Below are 11,454 nucleotides of genomic sequence, written 5' to 3' on the forward strand. Positions count from 1 at the left end.
CCATCCATTCCCCGTTACTAGAACCGCCCCTTTTTTGTTTACAATTTTTTTTTTTCGAAAAAGAAAAAACCCAAAGACTATGGTCCGGGGCCTTTTTCCTATTGATCCACTTCCAGGTTCTGTACAAGTTTCTCTCTAATTGTAGTATTCTTTCTTTAAAAATTATTTCCTTTAATGCAAAAATCATTTGCTTATCCCTGCTTCAAATAGGGGTACACTTCATCTAGTAACCGAGAAAACAATGACCCTGGGAATTTTTTTTAAAGGAACCCTAAAAGGGTTTATCTATAAAGTGATTTTGGGGTTTAAACACTAAAAAAGGGAATTTTTTTTAGTTTCAAGGTTTGGGAAAGGGGGGATGTTTTTAATTTTAAAAAAATTTTTAAGGGATTTATTCCATTTGAAAAACCGGGGGGCAGGAAAATTTTTGGGGGGGAAAAGCAAGGACACCCCTAAAAAAAAAAAAAAAAAAAAAAAAAAAAAAAAGTGTTACCAGGATTATGTCTTAATTGCTGTTATTATGCTTACAGTAGGTGTTTGAAAAAAAAGTGTTACCAGGATTATGTCTCATTGGTCTGACTAGAGACTTGTATTTTAGTGTAGGATGGTACCGCTAGCTTTAGAGAACCTCTGAGTAGCAATCAATTAATTGAGATGAAAACCATGGGAGATTGGATTCGAATACTACCTTAGGCTAAAAAGGTTAAAATATTTATTTCAAATTTGTCAAACCATAAAAATTGGTTTGATTAAGGATGAAGGGGTTTTTTTCCTTTCAAAAAAGGTATAGTTGGTTTTCTCTTCGTTTTTTCATGTTTTTTGTTTTTCCGCTTATTTTTTTCCGTTTTAAATTATTTTAAATTTATTTTTGGGGGTTTTTCCTTTTCTAAGACTTTTTTATATGCCTTTTGGGCAAAAGGGAAAAATTTAAAACAATTGTAAATTTTGGAGAAAAAGGCGATTTTTAAAATTTTTAGCATGTGTATGTCGGTTATGGAAATTTAAACGAAACCCCGGGAAAAAGGCCCTGGGGAAAAATTTTTAATTTTTTAAATTTTTTTTTTAATTACAAAATGAATTATGAAATTGGGGGGAAAAAAATAAAAATAAGGCCCAACTAGGGGAAACCCCAAACCCGGGCCAACTATGAGCCCAAACCGTTAATTAATTTTGGTGTTTTAATTTAAATTTACATAAAGGATTTTTAAACCTTAAAAAGGTTCAAAAAAATAAAAAGAAAAATCAAGAGGAAAAAAAAAAAGGCCGTGGCCAAAGAAAAGAAGGGGAGAAAAAAAAAAGGGAAAAATTTTTTCCCAAGCCTTCAATTTTGGGCTAAAAAATTTTGGGTTCTCCCAAAATTAGTGGAACTCAAGGTGCTCTACAAGGGCATAATTATTTTTGGAAAGAAAGGGTTTTTCCTTTGGCAAAGAATTTGGGTTTTTGGGAAAGGTAAATTTCAGTTTTTGTTATTTTAAGTTAATATATTTTGGGTATTAATGAAGAAAAGCATAATTTGGAAAAGGGGTGGGGAAAGGTGTGTGTATATATTTTAAAAGGGGCCCGGTGAAAGGCACGGGCAGGGGGGTTAACTTTATGGATTTTAAGGTTTTGGGGAAAATTTAAATGAAAGTTGAAAAACCCAGAATTTAAAAAAAATTTGGATTTTGGGGCCGGAAGAGGGAAGTGGAATGAAAATGAATTAATCTTTTTTTTGGGTTAATTGTATGGTTATGATTTTGGAAGTAGAGGGAAAGAATAATGGTTTAAGTAAACCAGAAGAATTTGTTTTAATTTTGGGGGCCCGGAAAGTAGCGTTTTGGGATACAAAACATGTAATCAGGGGGAAAATTTGAAAGGTGCAAATGGTGATGGTTTGGGGGGGAAATTTGGAAGATAAAAATATGTTATGAAAGTTTATTTTGGAATTTGGGAAGTTTTAAACAATTAGGGTTTCGGTGGAATTTTTGTATAATTTGTGAAATAATGTGAAATGTTCTTGAATTGTATTTGAGGTTTGAATAAAAGTAAAGAGTATGAAAATATTATTTTGGGTTTGGGAAATGTGGGTGGAATGAAAATTGTTGGGTATGTAGAAAAGAAAACTAGTTAGCTTTTGTTGTTTTTATAATGATTCTTTGGGATTGTTTTCTTTTTGTTTGGGTTTTTTTGGGGGGAGTTGAACCCCGGGGGGGTCATATTTGAAGGGGGGGTCCCCAAAAAAATTTGGCCAAAAAGGAAAACCCCGTTGAAATGTTAACTTTGGGTTTTTTTAAGCTTGGTTAAAAAGACCATTTCGGTTTCGACGAAACGAGAATTGGGGATTGGCAGCGTAAGGGACTATCAAAGGGATGTAAACCTTCCCCCCCCAAAAGGCATGTCGCTATTTAGGTTTAATGGGGCCTGGGGAAAGGGGTTTTATGCATCGAAATTCGAGTTTAATTTTGGGTACTATTCATTCGGATAATTGAATTACTTTCTTCCTTTTATTTTTGGGACAAATGTTTAAAAACCCCTAACTTTCCCAAACGAACCCGGATTACTTTTAAACTTTCCCTTGGGGGTTCCTTGGGGGCTAAAGTTTGTAAAAATTTTTTGCAACCTCGACCTGACCCGAGGGGGGGCCATTAAACTCGGTCCGATTGTGGTTCTAATTCGTTTTGGGGATTTAAATTTAAAAAAAACCTTTAGCTACTCCCCCGAAAATAAACGATAAGGTTTTTTATCCTTGGTTTGGGCGTAGTTTGAAGTATAAAACGGTCCTGAAAGACTATCTTGGCATAAAGTTTTTGGGATAAAATTGATATGTGTTCGGTTTTAAAAAAATGGTCGGGGGGTCCCATAGGATGTGGGGTTAAAATCTTGGGGGTAAGTGGGGAAACTCCGTTGTAACGGGTCCCGGGGTACTGGTATATGTCCGGGCTGGTCCGTGGCCTTTTTGGAGCGGTGGGATAAGTCCGGTCTCCGGGGTTTGTGAACGGTTCGGAACGGGATAGTCCGGGCCCCCGGACGGGAAGGTTGGGATGGGATGGTGGGTTTCCCCCCCTTTTCCCGGGATATGTCCCTTTTCCGGGGACCCCGTGTTTGGGCCGGGCCCCGGCTCCCCGGGGGATATGTCCCTCCCGGGTATGTTGATGTATTTGTTTTTGGGCCCCCGGTGTGTATTGCATGCCTTGGTTTTATTTCCCCATGTAAAGTTAGCATTTTGATATTCCGGGTTTAAAGGGCGTATTTTCGTCTTCCCACGAAGGCTTTGTATGTCAAACCGCACCTTTGGTTTTTATAAGATCTTGTTCCCAAAACACCCCCGACGATTAATTTTTTTATGGTTTGTCGGTTACACTTTTGTACATCCAAATTCCCTATGATTTTGTTCCCCGGATTTCGACTTTGCTACTCGGTACATTTTTTAAAACGGCCCCCCTTCTTCGGGGGGTTTGGCCCCTCCAAGGGTTCGGAAAGCTTATTGAGGGGGTCTCCCAAGTTTTTGTTCCCTTCGGAGGCTCCCTTTTTTCCGGGGCCCCCATTTTTTGGAGGATTTCTACCCATTTCTTTTAGCTTTTGACCAACGGACGGCGGGGGGTGTCCCCTGTTCGGTTTTAACAAGAAATGCCCGGAAACTGTTTGTGGATAAAGGGGGTCCCGTTCGGTAAAAAGGGGCGAGTTTCCACTTTTTCCCATATAAAGCCCTAACGGGTTCTCAGGGTTTCCCCCATGTATATATGTATAGTATGTTCGACGTAAATTAATTGGGATGGATTTAAAATATGTTTTCCCGCATTAGCTATTTGGTATTTTGGTTTGTTGGTAGAGCATTTAAAAAGGCCCCGGACATATAGGGCCCCCGGGGGGCGGGGTCGTGACAACTTTCCTTTTGTTTTTTCCTCGTTTTCATGTTTTTTTTGATAGCCCCCTTTTATCCCTTTTTGTCTTTTTTTCCTTTTTGTTTTCTTCTTTTGAGCCGGGGGTCTTTCGGAAACGGCCCCCCTTTCAAGGGGGGGGTTCAAGGGCACTCTACCCCCCCCCGGACCCCGCGCGGGGGGATCCTTCAGCTTTTTTGTTGTTCGTGGGATTATCGGTCCGCCCGGGGGGGTAGTGGGGCCCCAAGGGGGTTTTCGAGGGCACCAAAATCCGGCACCACCCTTATAAAAAAAAAAGACAAATTCTTTTTACTAGTTTTGGGAAAGAAGGGAGGAATAGGCCGGAGGATATATAATCAATATCCCGGACCCTCATTGGCTTTGAGGCGGGGTTAGGTTTAAAGCAAAACCCCTATGCCCTAAAATAAACATTTTCCCAAACAATAAATTTGTTTAGTCATAGTCCCCTTTTTAGTATAATTAGTTTTACTAAGTGGAAAGTTTAAAAGCGTTTTTAATTTTTTGGGATCACTTTTGGAAAAATTTCAGATTTATTATTAACTTTGGTATTTAATAGGGGGATTTTTTAGGGGTTTTTTGTAATATGTAAATATTATTCATAATAAAATAGGTCATGGCCCCCGTGGGGGGTGAAAAAGGATTTATTTTCACATGGTATCAAGAGCCCGTTATTCTGGGGTTTAATTTTTTTTCTTTTCTTTTTTTGCGTTGTCCCTTTTTCCTTCCCCCCGGTTTATGGCATCTTTTGAATTCCTTCTTCCCGGCCCCCCAATAGAGCCCGGGGTCTTGTCCACGCCTCTTTCTTCTCTTTGTCGTCTTTACCCCTTTCTTTAAACCCCCGCCCCGTTTTTTTTTTCGTTGGGCCCCTCGTGTCTCCCGTTTCCTATGCACCAAGGGGGGAAAAAGAAACCCTCGAAAATTTTTGTGGACCCCAACACGGCCCGTGGCCCCTTCTCCTTTTTCCCGGAACCCCCCCTTTTTGGGGCGTGGTCTTTCTTGGGGGGTTCGACGTTCGGGTCCCCGGGACTCGTACCCCAACCCAAACCCTTCCCCTTTTGGGACCCCCGGTTTTTCATCCTCTCGCCCTCTTTTCCCCTTCCCCAGTTTTGTCAAAACCCTTCCAAATTTAATGTCAAAAATTTTGTTCTATTTATTTCCAATGTTTTGAAGATTATTTCCGGTGGCGTACACAATTTGAATCGTTTCTTTTTGCCGGGTTTTCGCAGAAGGGTTTTAGGTTCCCCCCCGGCCCTTTCACTTTATATTTTGGGATGCTCATCATCGGAGAGTGGCAATCCGATTATCATCTTTGGATACAAATTTGACCCAACCCCGTGCGTGGTGTCTGTTTGCTTTTTATGCAAAGAGACTTTAGTTGATGTCCATGATATTAAACATTCGATAAGATTTGGGAGAGATTACGGCCTCGTTTTAGAAGCAAGTAGGCTCGGCCCCATGGGTTAAACGTATTTTGTCTCAATGAAAAGGCAGACTCAATCTAGGAGGCGTATCTTCGTGGGATTAAACCGAAAAAGGGGGATTTTTTTGGCTATCAATTCCCCCTGTCAAATGGGCTTAATTAAATTTCCCCTTTTTGGGTTTGGAGGATTTTTTAATCCTTCATTCCGGAGTTACTCTTTTTTCCAAGGCCCCTTTGAGGTGGGTTTCTCTTGGTTCAAAAACCCGGGGGTGATTTTCAAGAAAAAAGGGAAACAGGGGCTAGTGACCTCGGGCTTTTTGCAAGTACTTCGCCCGCTCTACCACTAACCCCCTTACCTAAATTACCATCCCAAAAAACAATACAATAAAAATAACGGAAAGGGGGCGAGGGCCGGGGGGGCCCCGGGGGCCGGGGGCCGGGGCGTGGTCCGGAAAGGGGCCCCGGCAACACGGAGGCCAAAAAAAGGGGGTGCCCTTGGGGCCAAAAAAAATGCACCCCTGGGCCCTACTCCGGGAGGAAAGGGCCCTTTGTAATTGGGTTTAAGATCTAAAAGAATGGCCCCCTTTCCTTGGTCTAACCATATCTTTGGGGCAACTCTAATTTTGAGGGGGTTTTTGGGGACTAATACTCCCCCCTTTGTATGTAAAATATGCTATCATCCGGGGTTCCTAAAAGCTTTTTTTCCCGTTTGGTGGGACGTCGTCTCCCGTGGGCCTTTTCCTATCGGGGAAAATTTAAAACTACTTGGTTTCCCGATTGGGCATTTTCCCTTTGACCCCTTGATCAAAGGTATTTTAACGAATAAGTCTTTTTTACTCTCCGGGTTCAATTTGGGGGTTGAAAGGGAATTAAAGTCCCCTAAAAAATTTTGGGACCCCCTCCAAAAATCCCAATAAGTCTTTGAAGTTAAACTCTTTTATCCTGTTCCACAACAAATTTAATTTAATGCCCGTTCAAAAATTTTAAAGATAATAATTGTCCCATGAGTTTTGACGAGAATCATGTTTTTAAAGGGAAACCACGGGGGGAAAAGTCCTTTTTTAAAGGCTAAAAAGGGGGAATTTGAAACCCGATCACCTCCCCAAGGGGGCCCTACCCCGCCAATACCTTTTGACAACCTCCTTCCCCCGGCCCCCTTTGGCATCGTCGACTTGGCCCCTTTTGGGAGAAGAGTTCTAGACCCCCAACTTGGGAAAAAATAAGGCTTTTGGGCAACTAGTTTTTTTCCCGAGTGTTTCTTTTTTTGGGGAAAATCTCTCGTCTTGTTTAAAGATGTCTTCTTCGTGTGAAAAACCCTTTGAAAATTGTTCATTTTATTTATGGCAATCTATTTTTTTCCCTCAAATCTTGGATAGGGATATTATGTTTTTTTTGGGGAGATTATTCTCCTTACTTTTGGGATTTACCCTTTTTAAAAAAAATGGGATTTTAAAATAAAAATTTTTTTTTTTCCAAAATTTGGGTTTGAGAATTTATTTGATACAAAAAATAAAACTTTTTCAAAGTGATGGAGGGCGTGGGTTTGATAACGGTCCTTTTTTAAATTTAAACCCTTTTTTACATCATGGTATTTTTTTTCGAAAATCAGCCCGGGCACCAAAGGGAAAACGGGGGGCGGCGAAAACATCGACAACTGTATTTTGTTCCAACAATGCTTTTGCGGCCCCCCTACCCCAAAAATTATGGGTCGAAGGCCCCATAACGACCACCTATATCATTAATCGATTAACTCCCTTTTTCATGGTTTTATCACCCATGGGAAAATTTTTTAAACGGGTTCCGGATTATAATTTCTTGCCTTTCAAATCGGGTTTTTTTTCCCGCCCCAAAAACCCTCAAAAAGGCTCCCAGGTCCCCATGTGGGTTTTTATTGGCTTTGCTCCCCGGGTTTTAAGGGTTAATTGGGGTTTGGGTCCCATTACGGGCCGGGGATATGGGAGCCGGGGGTCGCTTTAGAGTGTCTATCCAAACGAACCTTGGTGGAGTCAAATATCCCCAAAATCATTGGGGGCTGTGATTTTGGGCCCCCCCACTTTTTTCCCTTCTCCCCCAAACCCCGGAACTAATGTGGCTCCCCCATTCCCTTGGTGAAAGGGGTCACCTTTGGGGCCACCCCGTCCGTCCCCCCCTCCCCGGGTTCACCCCCGTCCCCTAAAACTCGTGGGCCTCTTGTCCCCCACCGGTTCACTCCCCCTTTCCCGCCCCCTACATCCCTTGGGGGGGTTTTCCCCATTCCTGGCCGCTGTTGTCCCAAACCTTTTCCCAGTCGTCTTCCCCCCTCCTTTTTGAGCCCCCAAACGAATTACATTTGGCCCTTCCCTCCGTGGTCCCAAAAGAATGTCGCCCCCTCCCTTTTTGGGGGCATCTTTGTTCCCCGTCTTTACTAATGTTCATGGAATGCGGACTCGCGCTAAAGATGGTATTTTTAAAAACCCAAAAACTCTATTAAATCTCAAAACTTTGGATTAAAAGAACCCCTTGTTTTAAAAGCTAAAAAGGGGCCAAAGTGGCGTCAAGCCAGGGGCCCGGGGTTTTCAAAACTCCCTAATCATACTTACTTAGTACCATTTTAATTTTGATAAAAAATTGGTTAAGACAAAATGGGTCTATCGGAAAGCGATGAACATGGTAAAGTGGTTCGGCCCAAGGCTCGTCCGGGTTGTCGTGGGAAAGCATCAAAAAACCGGTGTGGGTTTCCCGAGACTTTTTGCCCCCCTTTTGAAATGGAACCCCTTTTTTTTGGGGGTTTGGTTTTTTAAATCTTGCTATTTCTTTTGGTTGGATTATTCGGCAAATTTGGCGTTGAAGCCCTTTTTTGGGGGCCTTTTTGAGGGAAATGTAATGGGAAAAGGGCCCAAAGGTTTTTCATCCCCCTTTCCCGAATCTTTTGTCGTCTCCCAAAGTCTATCTATGGTCTTAAACAAGCCCACGAACTGTACGTTTGCGCTTTTGGTTTCCCACGGGGTTCTTTTGTCAAAATTTTAATTTTCATTTTTTGTAAGGGGAAATTTATTATTTATCTTCTTTTATATGTTGATTTTTTTTCATTCTTTTTTGGGGAACTCTCCTTTTTAAATTTCCAAGTTCATTTCCGTTTTTGGCCAAAAAGTTTGCTATGAAAGATTTGGGGGTTTTCATTTCTTCCTTGGGGGCAAGCCGGGTTTCAGTTTAATGGGTTAAATTTTTTTGCCAACACAAGTAATTTGGGGTCTTCTTTGTAAGTTCAACCCAATTTTTCCAAAAACGCACCCTCCCCTTCCCAACATTTTGTCTCTCAAAAGGTGAGTTATTGTCGATCCCTTTTTTAAAATCCGTGGGAATGGTAGGGGGCCCTTTTAATACTTGACCATGACTAGACCGATATTACATTTCCTTTTTCACTTGGTTTCCCTTATGCATGCTCCCGTACATCTCAAATTTTTTGGGGTTGCCCCGGGCTCGGAATTGGGGGTCGGCCCGATTTTGGTTTGTGGTTACGTCCTTTTCAAGGGAGCCCTTTTGTTGCTTACTCGGGTGCGGGGTTGGGGGGGCCGTCCCCATAGTTGGGGTCTACCACGGGATGGGTCTTTTTTGGGGGGCCCCCTTTCCCTTTGGGGCGCGAAAAAACAACCCCCCGGGTCCCAAATCGTCCCCGGGCGGGGCCCGGCTTGCCCCAACGGGGAAAAAATTTTTTGGGTCCGTTTCTGTTTCGAGGTTGGGGTTGATGATACGTTCTCCCGTTAGACTTTTTTGGATAATGTTTCCCCACGTACTTAGGTTTTAATTTCCCCCCAAAATGATCGTAGTAAGCATATTCGAAGATTATCATTTTGTACGGGGCGTGTTGCTCTTTGGGGATTTGGTGTTCCTTTTGGGCCCAAATCCCTGGGTTTGATATTTTCACGAAGAACATCCGGGCAACGCTTTGAATATTTCGATCCAACCCGCCGTGGTTTTTTCCCCCCCGTTTTAGGGGGGGTAAAGGGGGATACCTAGGGGTATTTATGTAATATGTAAATATTATTCATATATATGAGGTCATGGCACCCGTGGAGGGTGTACAGTATTATTATTTTCACAGTCGATGCACTAATACACTGCTCGTTGTTTATGTGACAGGTGAAGATAATTACTATTTCTTCAATAAAGGTACATATAAAGTTGGTCGAAAAGGTAATCATTCATTATGCACTCTCATAAAATTTTCCTTATGTGTTTTCTTACAAGGCATAACTTTTGAGTTTCTACTCTTAGCTTGGTTACTCTGGGCTGCTGAGATGACTTTGATGTCACACTTTCTGATGTTCTGCCTTTAGTCCAAGTCATGCATCATGACAATAGCATTTAACATGCCATCATTTGTTTTGCTGATGGTTCGTTGTTATTAGGCTTATACATACTTTACCCCTAACTTGTAACGAAATTCCTTTGAGGCACACTCTTAACTGACAACCTTTTACACACCAAAACTTTCCCAACCGTGTCTAATACACACCACGTTTGTTCAGATGGCATGTACATCTTTTACCAACAAATGAACCGCGTGAACAAGAGAGTTTTTGTATCAGATGCATTATTTAAGTGACACGTGTCAAAATTTTATTAGTTTTTATTTTTAAATTGGGTCATCTTCTTCCTTATTTTGACCCACATTAAATCTGCCATGGCTGCTCCACCAGCCAATCTTTCCATCACCCAGTTCAATATTTCGTATTGGCAAACAATTCATAGCCACACAATTAGATAAACCAAGAGGTCTTAGTTGCTGGAAGTTAAGAATTAACCCTGGCAAGCTGGAAATGCTGAATAAGAGCAAAGCCCGGTACTTCCCAATTTTCAGCTCCCATGGTCTCCAGAAAGTGCAACAAGTTCGGTTAAAATCTTCCCCAAAATAAACCTCTGGTCATAATTGTTGGCAGCAGTCACCAGGAATGGTTGGGAAGTAATTACTGGCATATAATCCCAACGCTACTGCTTAACCCTCACATTTGTCTAATCATCTGGCTTTTGTTGTTTTAAGTTGAAACTTTTGTTGCGTAAGGGTCTACTCCTTCTCTACCATTTTCCTACTTTTTTTCGCCAGGGTTCTGGGAAGACAAAAGAGAAAATGGGGGAAAGGTCTTCTGCCATGTAGATGAAGAAGATGAGGCTGTAATTGTAAATTTTAAATTTTATTCTTTTTTTTTTAATGATACGTGTCACATACTCATTGGTGCTTGACATACACTTGTTTGAAAAAGGTGACCAAACACCAACTTTTTTTTTTTTTTTTTTTTTTAAATTATTATTATTATTATTATTATTATTGGTTAAAAAAAAGAAAAGTTGGGGAAAGTTTGGATAGAAAAAGGTTGTCCGTGAAAGAGGGGCGTTCAAAGGTTTTGTTACAAGTTCGGAGGGAAAATTATGTATTAACCTTGTAAATTCCATGCTATGAAAAGAAGATGGAGGAAAACGCTCACCATGACTAAGTAGAAATTAGCCAAAGTTTAGTAATATAAAAAGAAAGAAACAACAAAAAAGTGACTTAAATAGTACACTGACCAGTGAACCAAAACTTGCCTGGAATTAATTCTGCAAAGCCTGTGCTACTAATATCTGAACAAAGCTACTTTTTCCATTCTAGATTTAAGAGCCACCAAATTAAGCTCATTTGGGAAAAGTTTGGGTTTTAAAATTTTGATTTATGTTTCTTTTAATTTTAAAAGGTAATTTGATTTCTGTTAACTCTTTTTTTTCCAGATAGGTTTGAGGTTTTTATCCCTTCCTTTAAATTAAAAACATGTTTATTTTTTAAATTTAGTTTTTTTTACATTTTCGATATAGCATAATATTTCAAAAATAGTATTTCTTTGGATTTGAAAAGCAGGCTCATCTTCAATATTGATAATGATAAACGTCGTTCCCACCAATTTAGGCTAATCGTACATAAGGTTTCTTTTGAAAATAATTTTTATATTTATCTTTTTAAATTCTTTAATAATTAATGTTAAATCGATTAATTAAGTTATTACATAAATAAATAACTAAAAAGTTGCTTATTACTTACTGATTAATCACATTTTTACCACTCCTATTATATATATATGATATAAAAAAGAATAAAAAGCAAAAGGGGGGCAATATGTTTGTTTTACACTCATGTTTGAAAAAACT

At 40.4% G+C, this 11,454-nt stretch overlaps 1 long non-coding RNA gene across 1 annotated transcript; it reads left to right on the forward strand.

Annotated features, from left to right (window-relative positions):
- The first annotated feature begins 28 nt into the window (after window positions 1-28).
- On the forward strand, window positions 29-10,331 carry LOC132043863 (uncharacterized). Its single transcript, XR_009411948.1, has 3 exons — window positions 29-116; window positions 604-702; window positions 9,418-10,331. It is a non-coding gene; the product is annotated as an uncharacterized LOC132043863 (long non-coding RNA).
- Window positions 10,332-11,454: the final 1,123 nt, after the last annotated feature.

The sequence above is a fragment of the Lycium ferocissimum genome, unplaced genomic scaffold, assembly GCF_029784015.1.
Source record: "Lycium ferocissimum isolate CSIRO_LF1 unplaced genomic scaffold, AGI_CSIRO_Lferr_CH_V1 ctg29687, whole genome shotgun sequence".
Classification (NCBI taxonomy): domain Eukaryota; kingdom Viridiplantae; phylum Streptophyta; class Magnoliopsida; order Solanales; family Solanaceae; genus Lycium; species Lycium ferocissimum.